Below are 25,500 nucleotides of genomic sequence, written 5' to 3' on the forward strand. Positions count from 1 at the left end.
ACTTTCCATCCCTAGATCTCTTGGCCTGGATTCAGGGACCCAATTCCAGAAGTCAATAATCCCCCATTCCCTTTTCTGATTATTTTTGCCCGGCACAGGATCACTCAAGCCTTACACAAGTCTCCCCTTTGTTGGTTCCACTATAGGATATGCATTTTAACTGCAATTTTAATGGTTTCAGACCTCTTGGTAAATAAGCATGATTTATCACCTCTCAAATGAGATTTACATTAGAGGGAGAAAGACTCCAGTCCGGAATGGGAAGCCAATAAACAAAACTATCAATCTGCCCCTGGAATTCTTTCATGAGCTTCAACATTCAAAGCAAAAACAAGTGGTCTTTCAGTTTAAATTGTTAGTTCTCTTGCAATTTTTTTCACTGCAGTGTTTTGAATCTCTGGTGTAATAACTTGAAGTGATTTAGATGCCCATTTAGATGTTCTTTTGAACTTGCACATCAAAAATAAAGCCCCCAAATGCTCATAGAGTGCTTCGATTGACAGCATGTTGAGAGGTGAATTAGAAAGAAAAATGTCGCCTATTCCTTCAGTTTTAATAGCCTTCACTGTTTATGATTGTTTCCATAGCTGGGCCCATTTTATCCAAGTATTGAACGGTCTGGTCAGTAGTCAACTCTCTTATTATTTTGAATAAAGGTGCTAGAAGATTATTTAAGGATTAGTTGTAAGTAGACTTTTATTTGTTTCACGTTAGAATGTTCATATGAAGGGATTTTTAAAGGAGACTTTTTTGGTATAGTGTGTTTCAATGAGATTTTCATTGGTAGAAGTTGATATTTACTGCTTCATCCTCCCTATAGTAAATCCTGGATCAGTGGCTTTGGAGGAAATAGGACCGACATACAAGTAGGATGGGAGATAAAAGAGGACATGGTGAATGGATAGGCGTACTTCTAACATTTCTTTTGCTGAAAGCTGAGTATCGTCTGCCATCCCCACAATCAAAGGGGTCCCCGTTTCCCCAAATTAGCGAAGGAGACTGCTTTACGACCACCCCTCAATGCAGATCTTATATGACTTAGTCCTTAGGGCTCACCTTTCTTATCATCTTCCTATTCCCTATTTATTGACCACTTCAGCAGATTATCTATGCCAGTGAAAAAGTATGATTGATCCTGATGAATCAGTTAACATCTTGGTGCTGACTGAAAATTAGATTCACTGACAGAGACCTCCTCAGCAACATGTTCCACCATGTTTCACAGCTTTGACATCCCTTCAGTTCTCCAGTTTGTTTCCCCTATTTGAGCAGACTACAAGTTATAACCCTTCCCATATCTCCTTCAAACTCATTACCTTCCCTCCTTTGAAGCCACGATGACTCCTCGCTTCGCTCAATAAATCTTTATAATCCCCAATTTTTTTAAACCTCTTTGACATTTCGAAGATCTGCCTGGTTCCCCTCTGATTTACTGATATCAAACTGCATGTCACTTCTCCAGTTAAATGTTTTAGATGTTACACACTGCTGCTACTGATCATCACCAGAGGGGCTGGATGCTTGTGGATATGACACCAAACAAATGGGTTGCTTTCTTGTGGATGGGATCACATTTCTTAAGTGGTGTTTGAGCTGCACTCATTCAAACAAGAGGGGAGTTTTCCATCACTCTCCTGACTGATCCTTTGTAGATGGTGGACAAACTTTGGGGAGTCAGGAGGTGAGTTATTCGCTGCAGGTTTCCTAGCCTCTGACCTGCCCTTGTAGCCAAAGTATTTATGCATATTCCAGTTTAGTCTCTAGTTTATGGTAACACCCAGGTTGGTGATGGTGGGGAATCAGTGATGGCAATGTCATTGAATGTCAAGGGTGGATAAGTGCCTTTCCGTTAGAAATAGCCAATGCCTGGCAGTCGTATGGCATTATTGTTAATTGCTGCTTGTCAGCCCAAGTCTGGCTATTGTCCGAAACTTGTTATATTTGGACTGTTTGAGATCTGAGGAGTCTTGAACGGTGCTGAACATTGTGCACTCATCAGCAAAATATCTCCACTTCTGACCTCATGATGAAGGGAAGGTCATTGATGAAGCAGCTGAAGATGGTTGGACCCAGGCCACCATCCTGATGAACTCCTGCAGAGATATCCAGGAGCTGAGACGACTGACCTCCAACAACCAGGACCATCTTCTTTTGTGTGAGGTATGATGCCATCAGCAGCAAGTTTTCCTCTTGATTCCTGCTGATTCTTCACTAATGCTGGAGTTTCTTGATATTGCACCTGCTCAGAATTAACTTCAATGTCAAGGGGAGTCACTTTCACTCACCTTTGGAATTCTGAAAATTCATTGTCGACCACACTCTGCGTCTGTGTACTCCCTGACACTGAGGATGTCATAGGCACTGTTATCTCCTTCCCTTCATTAACAACTACCTCCTGCCTGCTCAAATCTCTTAGTCTCAATGTTGCTCAATTTATTTGACTCAACAACTGTCACCTCAAATTTGAGTGAACATCAGCATTATTTGTCTGGCTACTTATTTCAAGATCTTACTCATTCATTTTTTTAAAAAAGTGATCCTTTCATCTCCATAGTTAAATAATTTTATATATTCTGCACCATGTTGATAAGCATAGAAGTTTTGGAACTGGTTTTTCCACTATAAATTTCTTTATTCAAAAGTGCCTTCTTCACAGGATGACAGAATTGTTACAGTACAGAAGGAGAGCATTTAGCTCATTGTGTCTACACTGATACTCTGAATGACTAACTCACTTCTGACCATTCCTCGCCTTCTCCCTATAATTCTGCACATTGTTCCTTCCAAGTAACAGTGTAATTCCCTTTGCAATGCCTTGATTGAATTTGCCTTCACCTCATACAGAGGGAGTGCATTCCAAATCTTAAACTTGTACTGCATGCCTTTCCTCCTATTTCATTTGATTCTTTATCCTATTATTTTAAATCCATTCTCTCTCATTCATGATCACTTCATGAGTGGAACCAATTTCTTCATATCTAGACCCCTTAACATTTTGAATACCTCTAATCGATCTCCTCGCAGCCTCCTCATCCCTGGACTTTGTCCAACGCCTTCACATTCTTCTGAATGAAGAACTATTTCCTGAACTCAGTCTTACGTAGCCTAACTTCTATTCTGAAACTATGATCTCTGGTTTTATACTCTGCAACAATTGAAATATCTTCCCTACATCTAGCTTGTCCAGCCTTGTTAGAATTTTACATGTTTCAATCAGGTCCCTTCTAAACTCTAGTGAATACAAGCCCAGTCATGGAGTAATAAAGTCGTATAACATGGAAACAAGTCCATGCTGAACATAATCCCAAACTAACTTAGTCCTACTTGCCTGCTCCTGGCCCATATCCCTCCAAACCTTTCCTGTTAATGTACTTATCTAAATGTCTTTTAAACATTGTTATGATGCCCACATCTACCACTTGCTCTGGAAGTTCATTTCACACACAAACCAGCCTCTGTGCAAAACATTTGCCCCTCATGACTTTTTAAAAATCTCTGTCCTCTCACCTTAAAAGTATGCCCGCTAGATTTGGAATCCAGCATCCCAGGGAAAAGACATCCATGGTTAAACCTATCTATACCCGTCATGATTTTATAAAACTCTATAAGGTCATCTTTCAACATTCTATGCTTAGGTGAAAAAAAATTGCCATTTATCCAACCTTTCTTTATAACCTAAACATTCAAGACCTGGTAACATCCTGGTAAACCTCTTCTGAACCATCTGTAGCTTAATAATATCCTTCCTATAACAGGGCAACCAGAACTGGACCCAGTACTCCAGAAGAGGCCTCACCAAAGTCCTGTACAACCTCAACTTGACTTCCCAACTCATACAATCAAATGCCTGAGCAATGAAGGCAAGTGTGCTGAACAAAAACTGAAAGAACTTCAGATGCTGAAAATCAGAAACAGAGACGGAAGTTGCTGGAAAAGCTCAGCACATCTGGCAGCATCTGCGTAGAGAAATCAGAGTTAATGTTTCGGGTCGAACTCTGAGGAAGGGTTCACTGGACCCGAAACGTTAACTCTGATTTCTCTTCACAGATGCTGCCAGACTAAGTGTGCTAAACACCTTTTTAATTGTCCAGTCTACATGTGACGTAAACTTCAAAGAATTATGTAGGAGAAAGTGAGAACTGCAGATGTTGGAGCTTAGAGTTGAGAGTGTGGTGCAGGAAAACCACAGCAGGTCAGGCAGCATCTGAGGGGCAGGAGAATTGACGTTTCGGGCATAAGCCCTTCATCAGGAATTATGTTTCTGAACCCCTATGCCCCTTTGTTCTACAATGCCAAGGCAACCTCTCGTATACTTGTCCTGCCATCTGATATTGGTTTCGTGAATTTCCACTGCCCTCTCTTAGGTAAGGAGACTGGAACTGCCCAAAATACTCTAGGTGGGGTCCTACCAATACCATAACTGGAATGGGATACCCTTACGTCTGAACTCAAATCATCTCGTAATGAATGCTATTTGCCTTCCTACTTTCGTGCTGACCATGTCTGATTGCTAACAATCGCTGTTATATAAAGAAACCCTGATTCGTGGAAGGAGGATGACGAGGAGCAGAAACACTGACATAGCTGGGTGGCCTATTTCTGTGCTGTAAATTCGATCTAACATGTTGGCTAATGAGCCCCACATGTCCCTTTGCATCCTGCACTCCCTCCACAGCTGCCTCTTGCCTGTCTTTTGCATGTGGTTTTCCAACTGTTTTGAACACGAAAGCAGACAAGCTGAGCTGAGGCTGGTCATGAATATCTCAGCTGCTCCATTTCATAGGTTTTAAACGACAAGGGCAGCAGTTATTATCACATCCAGTGAATTTAATTGCTACAACTTAGCCTCACATCCGTGGGTTGTCTTGTTTGAATTGAAGAAATAACATTACTCTCCAGCACTTGGTCTTTCTGATATCCTTCATTGAACCTGATTGCCTTGACAGCTTTTCATTTATTTAAAAAATAAATCCTGCCTGTTGCTGAATGTCTCTGTCTCAAAATGCTCCAATAGAGAGATGTGAGGACCCCTGACATGTGTTCCAGACCAGGGATATCTCTCTCCACAATGGGGGAGAGATTCTTATGAATTATTGCAACAGCTTAATCCTTCTTTAAAAAAAGTCTTTCAGGCAATCACTTTAATGCCTTTCCTGTTATTATGTTAACCAAGCAAAATCCATGTTATTCACCTCATCCCTTCTATACCATGCAATTATTCTTGCAAAGTGTGTGAATTCATGTTCGCGGTGAAATGCAACCAGGTATGTTTGGGGCTGGAATTTCTGGGGAGTGGCCATCACACTCAGGTAGCCACTTCATTCCTGCCTTTGTTATGTTCAGAAAAGCTCTGTACTTCTGACAGGAGAATCAAATCAGGCCTCTTTCAGAAATGTAGAACCCACTTTACATCTGATAGATCCCTCACATTGCAGACAGATGGACCAAGGCAAACTGCACCCTCCCCACTTCTTTTACTGCAGTCGTAGCCATATTCTGTGTATTAAATAGGCTGCAGTGGTTGATGTACAGTTTGCAGACAAACTGGAGCCAAAGGATTGTGTGCAAATAGAGGTTTGATTTGCAACAAACAAGATTGATCTATGAGCTAGTGATTAGTTATTGATGACAAAGGCCTTCTGTCTGCCAATGACAATGTAATAGATTCTCAGGTAGCCGAACAGCATGAGGCTGTGAACAAGATACGACAATGCCTTCAGAGCTCCACCAGGTCAGGAGCTCTCTACTCTTTGAAATGAAATTTACTTTAACCCAGAAGATAACCATTTTATGTAGCCTTCAGCAGTTGCTGTAAGCTGTGAAATTTAACTAATAAGTGAGAGACCTTTTATAACCATTCCCCTGCACTTCCTGCAAACCAGTGAAAGCCTCTGGAGAAGGAAGATTGAGAAGCAAAGTTCTGACCAGCATAAGACTCATAAGAATCATCTCAGTAGCCTTATCAAAAGGAACTACTGAACTGCTGTCTCAGTCTTTCCCTCCATCCCTAACACACATACTTCTTTTTTTGCATGTGTGTTTGTGGAAGCAAGAGTTGCTAATGTGATTACTTTTTTAATTAATAGAATTACAGGCTAATGGTTCATAATTGTTTATCTGGGGTCAAGTCTACTTACTTGGAATGAATTGGTAATTTTGTGAAGTCCAGAAATCCGGTTTGAGGTTTTTGGCAACTTGAGTCTAAAAAGTCAGATGAATGGTGGAACTCTGCATACTTATTAAAATTTTTAATCTTGTGATTGTCCAGTAATAATGAGAATTAATTTTCAACATTCCCCAATGTGACTCAATGGTCTTTTATAGCTAAAGGAATAGAATATAAAGGTAAGGACATATTGTTGCAACCAAACAAGGCATTGGTGAGACTACCACATGCAAATTAGCTACCAGCACATATTTGCAATAGTTATTGCATTTCAAAAATAATTCATTGGCTGTGAAATCATTTCTGGTGTCCTGAGATTGTGTTAACCTGTGAAAAAGATGATTAACCTGATTTAGCCCCCTCCCCATCTCCCTACTTTGGATAGTCTGCATTGCCCTTTGCATGTAAATTAATCAATTGGAAAACATGGGTGATTTACTGACAATGGTTAATCGATGCAAAAATACCATGGGTGTTTTGGTGATGGGGAAAACAATTGCTCAGTTGTGTGTTAAGAGCCCTTCTGGGTATAAAAAAAATACAAAGGTGCAAGCCCTTTCCAACTCCATTTTGATTTAGTCCCCTCCCACCTCCTTACCTCTCTCTCTCATCTTTGATGGTCTGTATTCTCTAAAAGGGCTTCAGATATAAATTACTCAACTGGAGAACGTGGGTGATTTACTGGCAGTGGTTAATAGATGAAAAAAATACATTGGATGATTTGGCGCTCGGCAAAAAAAAATAGTTGTGTATGAGAGCATGAAAATGTGAAAAGATTTGGCTTCTTTCTTTGCAATCTCTTTCCTCTCTACACACCAGTCTTGGCCACAAATACAATGAACAGATGCAGGAAGTATCAGGATTCCCATTGCCATAGCAACACATTATTGCCCATCATGTCACAACAGGAACTAGATCTTTTACTGATCCTTTCTAATATTCTCCATATCAAAAAGCATTGTTGCAACATATATGTTACAAATTCAGTCTCTAATATTAGTTGTTTGATGCCTTAAATTAGAGCCCTTTGACCTTTTGGTCCATCACAAAGTGGTCTGTGAAACCAGATGAATATTCAGGCTGAAATCTGATTTTCCTCTGTGTTCTATTTTTACACAGATTTGAAATAAATAGATTGCTATTCTTCTAAACTAACATACAGAGCAATTCACCAAAACATCAGGCAGTCATTTGGAAACATTCCTAATTGTAAAATACATTCCAGTAGTTTTTAATAAGAAGGCTCGTGCTTTAATAATTGGACATTTGGTTATGTATTACATAATTACAGAGATTCAATTGAATTCCCTAATGAGGAATGATGGAGGGGACGTTGTTTGTCAGTGAAAGATAGCAGGCAATCACCAATTCTGATATGCGCAGTAAGCAAATTTCTGGACATGAGGGCTAAGTTAAGTGAAACACAAATCACAAAAAAATGTTCTCAGTCTTTCTTGGATTCTGAGGCAAACAAGAAGAGGCTGGAGTGGCTCAGCTATGCGGTGAAAACAACATCATGCAGAAAATTAATGCTTGTGAAAGTTCCAGTGGATAACTTATCTGGAAGTCACTGGAGATTTTGTGCCATTTCAATGCAAGAAGGTCACGGCAAATTGGGAAATCTTGCAAGTTCTTTTATTCAAAATTGTGTTAACCACTCAGGGAGAAAATGTAATTTGTTTTTAAACATCTGTACATCATCCTCCATTTACATTGGATACTGAGACGATATTTGAAGAGATTGCTCTACTGATTGGTAACATTAGCTCTATTCCTTGTATTTAAATTCTTATTGGTCCAGACTTTCTGGCCTCCAGCTAAAGGCTGGATGTATACCGAAGGATGTATGTCAGGAGCTCTTGAAAATCCTGGTGTGCTGGCTACGCATTCTGTCCCAGGAAGTTTAAACTTCCATTGGACAATGATCTAATGCTGGGAACTCTCTGAAACAGAGTCCAGTCCTGATTTTGGGCACAGTCTTTGGGCTGAATCTTACTTTTTTTTAGATGCTGATTGGATTAAGTTTCATGGAGGGTTTCTCTCAATAGAGCTTAGTGATTTCTCATGGCTCCTTAACTAGCTACGATCCTCCCATGGCCCCCTCCCTCCCTGCCCTTTCTGCTCTGATGTTAGCTGGATTCTACCACTCCCACACCAGCAAGAACTCATCACTGCTGTCTTATCCCACAACAGAGTGCCATCACTAGGCCCGAGCCATGTTTAAATACAGCTGTGCACTTGGATAAGCACTGGCAGATAAGGGGAAATTGTCACCTGCGGACGGGTACCTAGAGATCAGAATGGTGTAGAGCATGGATGCCCTCTCCCAGCAGGACTGGTGCAGGATGTCAGGCCATCAGCCCAACCTCACTCGAGACTTCCACCCGGACCATTCTGGTCTCCATCATCTGGAGGAATACCCGGCAAGAAAGGAAGGTCAGTTATCTTCCCGTTCTGGCCAGTGTAAGTCCCACCATCTGCTCTCTGATATCACACACTCACTCCATCTCTGCTACTGTACCCACCTCCTGCTTTACAGCTCTCATTATTACATGTGACATCTTCCCTCACTTGGTCTCAGCTACATGGCTCTGTGTGTCCTCTGCATCGTTTAACTCACTCATTCGGGACACCTTACAATCTTGACCTCACAAACACTCAGATGTGCCACCCATTTTCATCTCACGCAATCCCTCTCTCTCCTTCTCTAATTCCAGGAGAAAACAGTCCACCTCAGGCAGAAAGAGGCAGGATGAATAATGGTAAGCCCCTCACCCGCTATGAGATGATGTCCCTGATCCTGATAGCACCAAGTGGCTGAATAACCATGTGCAAACCTTTCGACTGATACCAGAGGCAGCCTTTGACCAGATCCCCACCAATCTGAAGATGGTCTCCGCTGATAAGACTGAGGACTGTTGACAGTTATAACAAGTTTCCTGATGTTGCGGCTGCTCTAAATAGCAAGGCAATGCAGAAGTAATGTAAGCCTGGTAACTCTGGCTGGGAAAGTGGTGGGACAGTGATCATTCAAGGTGTTGTTGGGGGCTGGGGATATGCTAGTTGTCGTGGAATTGAGTTGCTGCAGGAAGGATGTTACTAAATTAGAAAGAGTACAGAAGAACTTTACAAAGATGTTGCCTGGACGCAATTGTCTGAGTTATAGGGAGAAGTTGGACAAGTTAGGACATTTTTCTTTACAGCGTAGGAGACTGTGTGGGTTGGGGGAAAACTTATAGAAAACCTGAGACTATGAGAGACATGAATAGGGTGAATACACTTAGTCTTTTTCCCAGGGTTGGGCAATCGAAGACTAGATGGCATCAGTTTAAGGTTAGAGGGGAAAGAATAAAAGGGAACCTGAGAGGTAACGTTTTAACACAGCGGAGTGGTATGCATATGGAATGAGCTGTGAGCAGAAGTGGTTGAGGCAGGTACATTAGCAATATTTAAAAGGAATTTGGACAAACACATGGATAAGAAAGGCGTAGAAGGATATGGGCCAAGTGCAGGAAAATGGGGTTAGCGTGGATGGGCATTTTGGTCAGCATGGACCAGTTTGGGCCAAAGAGCCTGTCTCTGCGCTGTAGGACTCTATCACTCTATGACTCTCTGGTGGGGCGAGTGCAAATAGTTAAGGCAGGGATGCTGTGACTATGCAGATAGGCTGAAGTTGAGTGAGTGTTAAGAAAGTAAATGACGTGCAGACTGGTTCAGTCCCCAAGCTGAGTGCGTGTCCTTCCGTGCAGAGTGTCCTTGCAGCAACATTTCAATGCTCATTGCTGTTGCACCCTGTGGTGTAGCTTTAAAGAGCAGTTGTGTCTTGTAAGGAGATGGGAAAGATTTCAGGGTGGTCGGAGAGACTGGTAGTTGTCGGATACCATGCAATGCCTGTGGTCAGAGTCTGGGTCAGGCCCTGAGATATGACTGCTGAAAATGTGTTGCTGGAAAAGCGCAGCAGGTCAGGCAGCATCCAGCGAACAGGAGAATCGACGTTTCGGGCATAAGCCCTTCTTCAGGAGGGCCCTGAGATATGACTGACTGGTATCCAAGATTATGGTGTGGAAGAGCAAGTCCGAGCTGAAGTCCCCAGGTACCCATTCTGACTTTCGTAACGGGAATTGTCCACGCACTAGCTTCCCCGCAGTGGGTTTTTGGAAAGCAAGCTGCATATTAATGAAGTGAGATTTGCTGTTCGTGAAGTTGACAACAAGTAATAATAAGGCTGTTAATAAGCGGCTCACTGCAGCCTGGCGAGAATCTGGTCTCTCCATTCGGAACACTATTTGAAAATGCAATGTGTTGCTCCCACAACTGAGAAAGGCATTGCTCGATTTCTCACAGGAATCTCCCAGATTTCTGGTCATAATCCATGTCGACCAGGGGACAATAAAATACATCCATTCGTATTCCTAAATGTTACAATGTTTACTGAGTGCTGGCGCTGTAACACAACTTCATACAACCAAAAATGGATTCATCACAAAGCTGATATAAAATCTTCTGTGAAACAGTATTATTAGGCAGAGTTAGCATGTAATTATTAATTTTGTCTCTTTTCTTGGATTTTGATATGTTTAAGCATGGCGGAGACTTCTTAATAAGCTGCAAGTATATTTAGCACAAAACATACTGTTAATCAGTGTCTGTCTATCATCTATTAGTATTCTGAGTTTGTTTAAACAGTTTGTTTAAAAAATACAGAATAGCTTGCTAGTTTCATCGGTGTGCAGTACTTGTTTTAACAAACAAAATAAATGTTAAGGATCAAAAAGCTTTTTTTTAAAACAAATATCCATTAGTGTCTTTGCACTCTTATAGAAAAAGGTTAATTACTGAAGCCTCTGTAAAAACCCACATTGGGCACAATCGGAGGAGACTGTAATGATTCATCAAGGGTGGGGACATGGTTAAATCGGTAGGCAGGGCTAGCTTCTAATGCAATTCCTTTTTAAACCAGCACACAGAGTTCCTTGATCAGTTGCATTAGTTTGTTTGACTTTGTAGGCATTCAGGTAGCTGCAAACATTATTTGTCAGGAAGCAGATAAACAAGGGAAGCAATGACTTCCCAGCAACATTTGCTATTTATTTACAAGAGAAGCCCCCTACGATGCACCGATGATGTGGAGTGAAAGCGCAATGGTGTGTTGGGAAGAACGGATTTACCATTTTGCTTTTGTGCACCTTATGGAGGAAATCCATTCTTCATTTCTGGATGGGGCTCATATTCTCTGGGTGAAAAATGACATTACGTAATCATGACGAGATTTGAGATGCACTCACAAAGAAAGAGGAAAATGGTTGGAAAGAGGTTGATGCTGCCATTTTAATTTCATGCCTTGGTATATAGTAAACTGTTGGTGACTTTGTCATAAATTTAACTGTGAGCAAACTTCCATAATACTATAGATAAAATGACCAGATGTATAAAGTATATTTATTTCATAAAATATCCTCAGGTATGTCAGACTGAAACAGTAGGAGCAGCTGTAGGCTATTCAGCCCTTTGAGCCTGCTTCCCCACTCCATATGATCCTGGCTAACCATCCAATCAGTATCCTGTTCCCACTTTTGCCCCATACCCTTTGATCTCTTTATTAATTGATTGATTAATTGTTGTCGGATGTACCAAAATACAGTGAAAAGTGTTGTTTTGTGTGGTACAGGCATACCATACAAAGTACATCTGGGTAACAGAACACTCAGAACTATGTTTAATTTCTTCTGAATATATGTATTCTTTTGCCATCAACTGCATTATCTGTCAGAGAAATCCACAGGCTCACCACTCTTTGGGTGAAGAAATTTCCCCTTGTCTCAATCTTAAATGGCTTACCCTGTATCCTTAAACTGTGACCCCTGGTTCTGGACTCCCTGTCTGATCCTGTTAGAATTTGATAGTCACTGTGAGATTCCCACCATTTACTCTTCTAAACTCCAGTCAATATAGTCCGAACTAATTCAATGTCTCTTCATATGCCAGTCCTGCCACCCCAGCAATCATATACCTTAATTAGCATTGCTGCCTCCAGTCATCTTCAGTTTGCTATTATCATTACCCACTGCACAGTTTCCTATAATGGTAACACAGTTTCCTATTTCAACACTTACACATATGTACTTTTGTAATAATTCAATATAATAAAATATTTCAAGATGCTTCATAAAAGTGTTATAAAGCAACACTTGGCATCTGAGTGAGGTTGTAGCAAGTCCAAAGATTTGACCAAAGAGACAGATTTTAAAGAACTCAAACAAAGAACTTTAGGGAGGGAGTTGCAGACTTTCACCATCAAAAGACCACCAACAGTGGAGAAATTAAAACTCAAAGTTGTTCAAAAGAACAGAATGCAGATACCTTCAAGATTTCTGGGGTTGGATGAAATAGGGAGGGGAAAAGCTATGGAAGAGTTTGAAAACAAAATCGAGACTTCTAATGTTAAGGCACTGAGAGCCAAAGCAAACCATCCAGTACCAGGGGCACTGGTGAATGGAACTGAGTGTGAGTAAAGAAATGAATGCCAGAGGTTTGGATGTTTTCAAGTTTACAGAGGACAGAATGCAAGACGGTTGTCAAGAGTCCATTTCAACAGCCGGGTGTAGAGACAACAAAGCCATAGGAGAGGGCTTCAGTGTCTGATAAGTTGAGATAGGGATGGAGCTGAGATATAGGCAGTCTAGGCAATGAGCAGCTATGTGGCTGATGTTCATCCCACTGTCAAATATGATGTAAAGGTTGGGAACAGTCTCACACCGTTGCCAGGGAGATGGATGGATTCTGTCGCTGGGGAAAGGAGTTTACTGTAAGATCTGAAGATAATGGTCTCCATCTTGCCAACCTTTGACTGGGGGCATTTCTGCTCATCCAGTACTGTGGGCTGATGAGCAATGTGGAAATTCAGTGTTGTTGAAGAGGGTTGAGGGAGGTGGAGGTGAGGGAGAGCTGGGTGTTGTCAGTGTAGAAGTGTAACCTGAGGCTGACTTTTCTCATGATGCCATTGAGTGATACAGCGTAGATGAGAAATCAGAAGGGATCAGGGATAGATCCTTGGAGAACAGCAGAGGAGTAGGGAGAAAAAATGCCAATGCAGGTGATTCCATGTTTAATGACCGGAGACACATAACCAGAAGCCAATGAATTAAGTCTCACCAAATAGGATGACATAGACAGTGTTGCTGGAGCATGCTGTAGTCAGTTGTGTAAAAGGCTAAAGACTAGACAAGAAAAATAATGAGAATAGTTTCCCACTGTTAGAGTCATGACAATCTGATCTTTCCTATTAGCCTAATGGATTCTTGATTTAATAAGTGGACTTGTGTTTCTGCACGTGATCTTGAACATTAAAATTCAAGTGTCTGGAGGAGAGATCCACTTGGTGAAGAATTGCTTTGTTAAGTCTCACTTGCTGTGCTGATTTTAAGACTGATACAAAATGTAAAGGCGAGGTTACGGCAGATTTCATGGTTCCAGCATAAACAGAGAATCCGGTTGAAGTACTGCCACTCTTGTGATTCTGCTGGAGGCATGAGGGGAGATGTCGAGTAATAGAGTCACACAGCACGGAAACAGATCCTTTGGTCCAATCTGTCCACGCTGACCATCATCCAAAACTAAACTAGAAACAAAATAGAAATTGCTGGAAGAACACAGCAGGTCTGGCAGCATCTGCGGAGAGAAATCAAAAGTTAACATTTCAGGTCGAGTAACCCTTCTTCAGAACTAAACTAGTCCCACTTGCCTGCGCTTGGCCCAGATCTCTCCAAACATTTCTGATTCCATGTACTTGTCTAAATGTCTTTGAAATGTTATAACTGTACCCGATCCAGAACTTCTTCCACACACAAGTCACTCTCTGTGTGAAAAAAATACTCCTCATGTCTTTTCTAAATCTTTCTTCACTCACTTTAAAAATGTGCCCCCTAATCTTGAAATCTTTGGGACATACTACAGGACAGCAAACCAAATAAGCTCCTTCACACATACGCTGTTCATTTTGCCTCCTTTTCCAAAATTCACCCTTTCTAGGCAAATCTCCCCAAAAGCCCTGAGGTCAATCTTTGGGTGGATTGGCCAGCATATTACAGACACCTCAAGAAATCTCACCATTAAACCTTTGACAAATTTCTACAAATCCACTGTGAGGGTAGATGCTCCAGCATCAGTATCCTTTCTCAGTCCAACGTCCCAGCATTAAGGTACTAATCACGATGAATCAGTAGGGTGGATCACAATATCCCCATCCCTCAGACAAGCACTATCCCCTTCCAAAATGAGCTCTCTAACCCGAGCTTCAATATGGCACATGGTCACCAGGAGGAGAGAGTAAAAAAAAACCCTACAAATCTGGCCTCAGAGCGTCCCTGAAAATATGGAAAGCCCAACTTGCTCAGGGGAGACTCTCACCCAAAGTGGGGGCAGTCCGATCATGTTGAGCATCTCCAGCAAGCTCAGGTGGAGGTGAGGGCCAAACAGCAGAGGGACCCTCTGAAAAGCTGACCCATTCCGTTGACCTGCATCAGCAAAGACCGCCAAGGTCCTCCCTCCCGGCAGGAAGCAAGGTATATTGGTCCAGCATTGAACTACTTAGTCACCTCAGGAATCCACCATATCGGAATGGAGGAATGTCATCCTTGATCCCAAGAGAATACTTTAAATAAGAGAAGAAATATGGGGTGGATGGTCTCTCGCTTGAAGTATGCAGCCCTTCTTGAACCTATTAAATGCCATGGCTTTGGCATTTACTGAATGCTAAGAGTAAAGTGATCGGTTTTACCTGTATTCTTTGGAATAAGATATGTTGGGTTTTTTTGTCAGTAGGTGGACAGGGCATTTGCAGAATGAGAAAAGTGATGAATCAATCAGCTTCCTTGAGGATTTCCAATCTTGCACCAGCTTTTCAAACCACCCCAGCCTCGCCACAGAATCAAATCTAATTGAAAAGAATCGAGTCTGTAACTAGGAGTGAGTTTGCAAACATTTACAGACGGAGGAGGATGGGGATGTGAGCGATTCTTCTCCAGAGCAATACTGCCACGGTCTACTCGGTCCTCAGCCTGGCAGTCCAGTTGCCCACCCACTGGAAAGACAACTCTGTTGAATTTTATTAAATACAATATTTCCCCAAACATCAAACATTAAGACACAGTTGTGACAGGATTGCTGTAAACGTCACTACCAACTGAGCAGGCATTAGCTGGCCTATAAATAGATGATATGCTTTGGGATGGAAAGGGACCTCAGGCAGTGAAAGGAAGCTGTGCAGACAGGGTAGGCTGTTTCATGATGAGCAAGAGGATTTAATGAGCTGTTGTGTCAGTGGGGTTTGTATGGAAGTGAAAGTCTCATTGTAGGTTCTCAAACAGATTTATTAATAAGCAGTTTAGATTTATGTAAGAATGCTATATGTTTTCTCAGTAAATACGAAGAACCAGGTTCTTTCCCATCATAAATGTGCTTATGAAGGAACATAACGTGTTCCCAAAATTAGTCCCAACCTGGAATCATACAGATAGCATTTTAGACTGCTCGGTCCAATTTTAAACCTGGAAATGACTAGCATTCATTCTAAATGAACACTTCACAAAGGCAACTACAAACATTTGCCTTTATAAAGCAGCTTCAATGTGGAAAAACATCACAAGATTCTTCGGCAAGGCCTACCTTTTAAAGAAGGAGAGCGCTATGTCCATAAAGCTGAAGTTACAGAGTGATTAAAACTTTGTCACACAGACAAAGGAAAAATCTTGCATTTGTATAGTGCCTTTTTATGATCGCAGGCCAACTCTGAAAATGAAGCACCTTTTAAAGTGTAGTCATGGTTGTATTTTAGGAAGTGCTGTTAAGAAGGCAAACGGTGTGTTAGGTTTCATTGGTAGAGGGATTGAGTTCCAGAGCTGCAATATCATGCTGCAACTATACAAAATGCTGGCGCAGCCACACTTGGAATATTGTGTACAGTCCTGGTCGCCATATTTCGGGAAGGATATGGAAGCATTAGAAAAGGTGCAAAGGAGATTTACCAGCATGTTGCCTGGTCTGGAGGGAAGGTTTTATGAGGAAAAGCTGAGAGACTTGGGTCTGTTCTCATTAGAAAGAAGAAGGCTAAGAGGGGATTTGATAGAGACATAAAAGATGATCAGAGGATTAGATGGGGTAGACAGTGAAAGTCTTTTTCCTAAGATGTTGACATCAGCTTGTACGAGAGGGCATAGCTACAAATTGAGGGGTGATAGATTTAAGCCAGATGTTAGAGGCAGGTTCTTTACGCAGAGAGTGGTAAGGGCGTGGAATGCCCTACCTGCTAATGTAGTCAACTCAGCCACATTTGGGAGATTTAAACAATCCTTAGATAAGCACATGGATGATGATGGGATAGTGTATGGGGACAAACTGAGAATAGTTCACAGGTCGGCGCAACATCGAGGGCTGAAGGGCCTGTTTTGCACTGTATTGTTCTATGTTCTATACAGCAAGCTCCCACAAAGAGCAATGTGATAAAAGGCAGGTACTCTATTTTGGCATGTGATTGAGGGTATTAAAGAATGAGAGTGAAATAGAGAAGCCCAGAGATTTAAGGCAATGTGTAAAGAACATAAGGCATGGCTGACAATGAGTGAAGGGATAGCGTGATAGTCAAAAATCCAGACTTTATGGGCATGGTCATAGAAGCGAACTGAAGGCATGAAAGAGTTAGGATGAATGTTGAAAATTTCAGGCACTCACTCTACATGAGCCAATGGGGGTCAAAAATCTTCGGAGCAGCAAGAGGCGGGAGCCGCGAGGAAGTGACGTTGGTGCAAGGTGATTGTCGGGAAGGCCAATAAGTATATTTAAATTTCTTACCTTCAGGCCAGCGAGGGAGAAGCGAGCAAAGGACTTCTGGGAAGGGTAAGTAGAACAGTTTATATTTGCGTGGTTGCGTTACCCAGTGGGCGGCACGGTGGCACAGTGGTTAGCACTGCTGCCTCACAGCGCCAGAAACCCGGGTTCAATTCCCGCCTCAGGTGATTGACTGTGTGGAGTTTGCACATTCTCCCCGTGTCTGTGTGGGTTTCCTCCGGGTGCTCCGGTTTCCTCCCACAGTCCAAAGATGTGCAGGTCAGGTGAATTGGCCATGCTAAATTGTCCGTAGTGTTAGGTAAGGGGTAAATGTAGGGGTATGGGTGGTTTGAGCTTCGGCGGGTCAGTGTGGACTTGTTGGGTCGAAGGGCCTGTTTCCACACTGTAAAGTAATCTAATCTAATCTACCCGGAACACTTCTCGGGTAGTGTCTCCCACCCATCCTCCTCCTCTAACCTAAAAAAAAGTTGTGGGAGCCAGGTTGACAAGGTAAGGTAACTAGTTTATTTCCTAATCCTTTTTTTTCGTAGTCACTTCGGGAGTTAGAATAGTGGGAATGGAGTTTAGGGCAGTGGAATGTTCCTCCTGCAGAATGTGGGAAGTAAGGGTCACCACTAGTGTCCCTGCTGACTACATCTGTGGGAAGTGCACCCAACACCAGCTCCTCGAAAATCGCATTAGGGAACTGGAGCTGGAGTTGGATGAACTTCAGATCATTCGGGAGGCAGAGGGGGTTATTGACAGGACTTACAGCGAGGTAGTCACTTCCCAGATAAAAGAAAAAGACAGATGGGTGACAGTTAGGGGACAGAAAGGGAACCGGCAGGCAATGCATGGATCCCCTGTGGCTATTCCCCTCAACAATAAGTATACCGTTTTGGATACTGTTGGGGGGGATGACTTACCAGAGGAAAGCAATGGGGCACCTGCTGCTCAGAAGGGAAGGGGGAAGAGGAGCAGAGCAGTAATCATTGGGGACTCGATAGTTAGGGGGACAGATAGGAGGTTCTGTGGGGACAAGAGAGACTCACGGTTGGTGTGTTGCCTCCCGGGTGCCAGGGTCCGTGATGTCTCTGATCGTGTTTTTGGGATCCTTCGGGGGGAGGGAGAGCAGCCCCAAGTCATGGTCCACATTGGCACCAACGACATAGGTCGGAAGAGAGATGGGGACTTGAGGCAGAAATTCAGGGAGCTAGGATGGAAGCTTAGAGCTCGGACAAACAGAGTTGTTTTCTCTGGTTTGCTGCCCGTGCCATGTGCTAGTGAGTTGAGGAATAGGAAGAGAAAGGAATTGAACACATGGCTACAGGGATGGTGCAGGAGGGAGGGTTTCGGGTTTTTGGATAATTGGAGCTCTTTCTGGGATAGGTGGGACCTCTACAAGCAGGATGGTCTTCATCTAAACCAGAGGAGTACCAATATCCTGGGTGGGAAATTTGCTAAAGCTATCAAGGTGGATTTAAACTAATACAGCAGGGGGATGGGAACCAAAATTGTAGGACAGGTACAGAAGAGGATGAGAGTAGGGAGTTCCAAAATCAAGTATGTGACACTGGCAAACGAGAACCTGGATTGAACGCGAGGAGCATCCGAAATAAAGTGGGTGAACTGGCTTCGATATTGTGGCCATTATGGAGACATGGATAGAGCAGGGACAGGAATGGTTGTTGCATGTTCTGGGATTCAGATGTTTCAGTAAGAACAGAGAAAATGGTAAAAGAGGGGGAGGTGTGGCATTGTTGATCAGGGACAATATTACAGTTGTAGAAAGGATGCTTGGGGACTTGTTAACTGAGGTAGTATGGGCTGAGGTTAGAAGCAGGAAAGAAGTCACCATTCTGGGAGTTTTCTATTGGCCTCCGAATAGTCCCAGAGATGTAGAGGAAAGGATAGCAAAGATGATTCTCGATAGGAGTGAGAGAGGCAGGGTAGTTGTCATGGGGGACTTCAACTATCCAAATATTGACTGGGACCACTACAGTACGAGTACTATAGATGGGTCAGTTTTTGTCAAGTGTGTGCAGGAGGGCTTCCTGGCACAGTATGTAGACAGGCCAACAAGGGGCGAAGCCACATTAGATTTAGTACTGGGTAACGAGCCTGGCCAGGTGTTAGATTTGGAAGTAGGTGAGCACTTTGGAGACAGCGATCACAATTCTGTTAGGTTTACTTTAGTGATGGAAATGTGTTGCTGGAAAAGCGCAGCAGGTCAGGCAGCATCTAGGGAACAGGAGAATCGACGTTTCGGGCATTAGCCCTTCTCCTGAAGAAGGGCTAATGCCCGAAACGTCGATTCTCCTGTTCCCTAGATGCTGCCTGACCTGCTGCGCTTTTCCAGCAACACATTTCCATCTCTGATCTCCAGCATCTGCAGACCTCACTTTCTCCTCAAAGATTACTTTAGTGATGGAGAGGGATAGGTGTACTCCACTGAGCAAGATTTACAGCTGGGGGAAGGGAAATTACAATGCATTAAGAAAGATTTAGGAAGCATAGAATGGGGAAGGAAACTGCAGGGGATGAGCATATTAAAAATGTGGAGCTTATTCAAGGAAAAGCTCCTGTGTGTCCTAGATAAGTATGAACCTGTCAGGCAGGGAGGAAGATTTAGAACGCATGAGCCATGGTTTGCTAAGGAAGTGGAATCCCTGGTCAAGAAGAAGAAGAAGGCTTATGTTTGGACAAAATGTGAAAACTCAGTTAGGGCGCTTGAGGGTTACAAGGAAGTCAGAAAAGACCTAACAAGAGAGCTCAGAAGAGCCAGGAGGAGACATGAGAAGTTACTGGTGGATAGGATCAGGGTTAACCCTAAGGCTTTCCGCAGGTATGTCAGGAATAAAAGAACGATGAGAGTTAAATTAGGGCCAATCAAGGATAATAGTGGGAAGTTGTGTGTGGAGTCAGAGGAGATAGGGGAAGCACTAAATAAATATTTTTCGACAGTGTTCACTATAGAAAATGAAAATGTTGGCGAGGAAGATACAGAGATACTTGCATCTAGACTAGAAGAGATTGAGGTTCATGAGGAAGAGGTATTAGATATACTGCAGAGTGTGAAAATAGACAAGTCCCCTGGGCCAGATAGGATCTATCCTAGGATCCTCTGGGAAGCAAGGGAAGAGATTGCCGAACCTTTGGCTTTGATCTTCAAATCATCATTGTCTACAGGAATAGTGCCTGAGGATGGGAGGATAGCAAATGTAGTTCCCTTGTTCAAAAAGGGTAGTAGAGACAACCCTGGTAATTACAGACCAGTGAGTCTCACTTCAGTTGTTGGTAAAGTGTTGGAAAAGGTTATAAGAGATAGGATTTATAACCATCTAGAAAAGAATAATCTGATCAGGGATAGTCAGCACGGTTTTGTGAAGGGTAGGTCGTGCCTCATGAATCTTATTGAGTTTTTTGACAAAGTGACCAAACAGGTAGATGAGAGTAAACCGGTTGTTGTGGTGTATATGGATTTCAGCAAGGCGTTCAATAAGGTTCCCCACAGTAGACTATTATACAAAATGCAGATTGTGGGAGAAATAGCAGTTTGGATCAGTAATTGGCTAGCTGAAAGAAAACAGAGGGTTGTAGTTGATGGAACATGTTCATCTTGGTGTCCAGTTACTAGCGGCGTACCGCAAGGGTTGGGTCCATGCTGTTTGTCATTTTTATAAATGACCTGGATGAGGGCTTAGAAGGGTGGGTTAGTAAATTTGCGGATGACATTAAGGTCGGTGGAGTTGTGGATAGTGATGAAGGATGTAGTAGGTTGTAGAAAGACATAGAGAGGATGCAGAGCTGTGCTGATAGGTGGCAAATGGAGTTTAATGTGGACAAGTGTGAGGTGATACACTTTGGACGGAGTAATCGGAATGCAAAGTATTGGGCTAATGGTAAGATTCTTGGGAGTGCAGACGAGCAGAGAGATCTCGGTGTCCATGTACACAGATCCCTGAAAGTTGCACCCAGATTGACAGGGTTGTTAAGAAGGCATACAGTGTTTTGGCCTTTATTTATAGATGGATTGAGTTCTGGAACCAGGAGGTTATGCTGCAGCTGTACAAAGCTCTGGTACGGCCACACTTGGAGTATTGTGTACAGTTCTGGTCATCGCATTATAAGAAGGATGTGGAAGCTTTGGAAAGGGTGCAGAGGAGATTTACTAGGATGTTGCCTGGTATGGAAGGAATGTCTTACGAGGAAAGGCTGAGGGACTTGAGGCTGTTCTCCTTAGAGAGAAGAAGGTTGAGAGGTGACTTAATAGAGACATATAAGATAATCAGAGGGTTAGATAGGGTGGACAGGGAGGGCCTTTTTCCAAGTATGGGAATGGCAAACACGGGGGACACAACTTTAAAGCGAGGGGAGATAGGTATAAGACAGATGTCAGAGGTAGTTTCTTTCCTCAGTAGTAAGGGTATGGAATGCTTTGCCTGCAACAGTAGTAGATTCGCCAAGTTTAAGTGCATTTAAGTCGTCATTGGACAGGCATATGGACGTACATGGAATAGTGTAGGTGGGATGGGCTTCAGATTAGTATGGAGAAAGTGAGGTCTGCAGATTAGTATGACAGGGCGGCGCAACATCGAGGGCCGAAGAGCCTGTACTGCGCTGTAATGTTCTATGTTCTATGTAAAAATCAAAGTAATGATGGTATGTGGAAAAGATGAAAAAGGCAACAGGTTTTCGGAATGATCCAAAACTTACAGATGGTGGAGGATGGGAGGTGGGCCAGGAGAATATTGGAAAATACAAGTCTGGAGGTGACAAAAGTATGAGTGAAGTTTTCCATACAGAATTGGCTGCGATAAGGCAGAGGTGGGTAATGTTACAGATGTGAAAGCAGGCAGTCTTTGCAATGGAGAGGAAAGGAATCTGTAACACATTTTTATTATTCACTCATGGAATGTGGGCATCGCTGGTTAGTCCAGCATCTATTGTCTATACGAATTGCTTCGAGGGCAGTTAAGAGTCAATTGCATTGCTGTGGAACTGGAGACACATGTCTGCCAGACCATCAAAGGACAGCATATTTCCTTCCCTAAAAGAACCTGAAATTTTACAGCAATCAACAGTTAGTTGCAGGCTGGCTTTGTAATTCCACATTTTTATTCAATTGAAATCTCAACATCTGCCATGATGAGGTTTGAACCTTTTGCTCCAGAACATTAATCTGGGATGTTGGGTGATCAGCTCAGTAGCATTACCACTCCACTACTACAACTCCTGCTGTCGTGGATGGTGCCTGATTGATTGAAAGTTCAAGCTGAGGCAGGAAAGGGATTGGAACTGATTGGAAAGGAGGGCAACACTTGAGGACGGCAACTGTTTGTAACATCATGTAGCGGGGAACCAAATGGAGAGAGAACGAATTTTCATTGGAAGTGGCCATACTGAATTTGATCTTACATCCTGACATAATGGGATTTGAGCCTTTTGCCCCAGAACATTAATCTGGGATGTTGGGTTACTAGTTTAGTTACATTTCTACTACTGGCTTAAAACAGTCTAGTCAGTGCAGACGAGTTGGATCAAAGGGTGTGTTTCTGTGCTGTATGAATCTCTGACTCTATCTACAGTCATGAGCCTATTTACTTTATTTGTATTAATAGCTTACAAAATAGTAGCAAAAGGAATATGCAAACCAAAAGAACAAAAGTCAACAAAATTACTGACCGTGTATCTATCAATTTTCATATATAAATGGGAGAGGCAATAGATTTCTTGGGATATGGATTGAGTAATGAGGAAGGGACAGCTGCTGTGTCCTTCAATCTCTCTTCTCTAACGTTGAAAGACTTGATCCATTTTAGTTTGTTCTGGTTCATCAATGTGTGGTCTGCTCTAATTAAGCTGCATTCTATTTATCTAAAGCTAAATCTAACTTAATAACTGCTATATAATACATCAAGCTTGTTGAGATATCTATGTGATGTGTCTAAGTACCCAGATTGTAATGACCTTTTGCAAAATGATTTGAATTAATGACATATTCAACATCAATTTTCATCTGTTAATTATCCCAATCTGACATCTCCACTTTAATTGGCCTGCCACCTTTTACTATCAGTCTTATGAGAAGCAATCAAATCACAATGATAGACATATTTTAAGTACCAAGTGATTAATTGTAAACTTTGTATTAAAAACTAGAATGAAATATATGCAGCTCAAAAGTGTCACTACAATTTGCAGTGGAATGACTATCATCTCTGGAGTTTTCTCTTATTCTCTCCCTAGTTTCTTTAAATCCACCTTTTTCTGTTGAAGGTTTGAGCTTCTTGCTAGTCTCACAATTCAAATAATGGCAGCCACTTTCTGCTACCTCATCCAAGTACGACTCTTTAAATTGAATGTTGATAGACTGTCCAACTGTGAAGACTAAAGGGAAAAGGTTGTTGCAAGAGAAATATCAAGTAAATCATGCTCATTGCAAAAAATGCCACTGTTCATTGCGATCAACTGAACCCAATTCAATCTTCATTTCTATCATCCACAAATGGATTCCCAGCCGGAAACAAATGCCAGAATGAATTCCTACTGCCTGCTAATGCCATTAGGTTACTGCATAATAGGAAGCTCAGGTCTGAGCATAGGCTGTCTACTTCTTCCCCCATCCTGATTTCTGAGGGTTGCGCCATGGAGCTGAGCTCAACCAAACATTGGTTAAGAGTGACTTTTGTCAAATTTCATGAGGGATTTGGCTCCTAAAACTTAGAGTTTTCTCATGCTATCACCCCAAAGTCAACTCATCAACTAGAAACTGTTGTGACCCTCTTGCCTGGCTCTTCCACTTGCTATTAAGCAGAAACATTCACCACTGCAGAGACATCCTTGTGATGCTGGTGCCACCTTTAAAAAACTGTTGAGCACCCAGTCAAGTGCAAACAGTCTGGAGCTCCTGCTGTGCGTGTTTAGTGACATTTGCCCCCCAGCATGCCTTGTAGACAATAAACTGGAGTCCTGGTAGAATGGATGGTGAAGAGGAATGCTATTTATCTTCTCCCGGGACTAGCAGAGGAGGCCACAACACCAGACCCTGCAGCACAGTCTGAAATTGACTACCGTGTCTGTATAATCTTGACTGTAACGAGCAATGCACAGCAATGCTGCAGGAAGGTCAATTCTCTGCTCTGCAAAGATAAGTGCCGCTATCTTCTCTCTGCTCAGTCACTCTGTTGCTGCAAGGGGCCATAGTTATGGAATAGGAGAACATCAGTTTAAAACAGAGAGGTGAAGAAAGTTCTTCTCAGAGTTGTGGAGGCCAGATCACTGCAAATATTTAAAGCGGAAGTTGATAGATTTTTTTTAAAATGGGGAGTTAAGGGCTATGAGGGGCTATCATGAAAGAAGACATGAGGCTTGCAACAGATTAGCCATAATACTTTGGAGTTACAGGACAGACTTGAGGACTGAATGCCCTATTGCTGCACCTAATTCTTATGTTCTTATGCTATTGCATCCAAATCCAGCCAAAATGCAAGCTCGACCACTGTCACTCTTGCATGCAATATCTTTCTTCACTCGATCTCACCCACTCCAATCTCCCAAGCTACAAACCCTGCAAGGCCACTGTACCTCTTACTCAGGGCACATTTTCCTTATCTCCACCTGCACTAACAGCTGTACCAGCCACTTGCATCTCACTCAATCCCTCCTTTTATCACATTCCAAGAATAAATGTCCTGCAATAGGACCGAGAGAGAGGAAAAAGATGGCTGGTGGGATTTCCGGTATTAAGCTTCTCCCCATTACTGGGAAGGTATCCAAATGGTGACCACACCAAGCAGTTGAGAGATATTACCACATCATGTTCCTGGACTGACATTGGTTAAGGCCCTTGAAGACTGCATGGGATTCTAGTGACTGACAATAAGTCCCTGGGTCTAAATGAGGAATGTTCCTCTCTGACTTTTGTGACATGACCGTTTGGTAGATGTACATGCAGTGTGTTTGCCATGTAGGCTGTTAATACTATATTGAGATATTGTTACACAGTGAATTATCTATCCCTTCAACCGATGACTGCTAACAAGCTCCCTAGTTTTCAGTCCACACTGAACAGCAAGGCAAAAGTACTGTGAGCCTTTATGCTTTGGCTGAGGAGACAAAGTGCACAAAGTCAAGGCAAGGCAGGGACGCTGCAAGCCCAGGTAGGTTCAAGCCCACTGGTTGCTCGGGGAGTGAGTGAGCAGCCCTAAAATGCTCTGTGCACCACTTTGTGAGCTGAGTGCCTCTGCCTGTGTGTAAAATGTCCTTGCAGCAACATTACAATGAAAGCCGCCTGTGCACTGGAGTATTGAAGTGCGGAAGGATTCTGTAAGTGGATCGGACATGTCCCACGATGATATGGTGAGGCTGGTCCATGTTGGATGCCAATTTCGATGGAACTGGGGTGCATGCAACTGTTGCCCATTGAGAAAATGGTGCTGGGTGTCCAGGTTGGAAGTTCAGAGGAGCAAGCATTGAGCTGGAGTCACCACATACCTGCTCTGACTCCCATG

Source organism: Chiloscyllium plagiosum, unplaced genomic scaffold (assembly GCF_037043375.1).
Source record: "Chiloscyllium plagiosum isolate Xiang-an unplaced genomic scaffold, Cpla_swu_hap1 HiC_scaffold_14, whole genome shotgun sequence".
NCBI lineage: Eukaryota > Metazoa > Chordata > Chondrichthyes > Orectolobiformes > Hemiscylliidae > Chiloscyllium > Chiloscyllium plagiosum.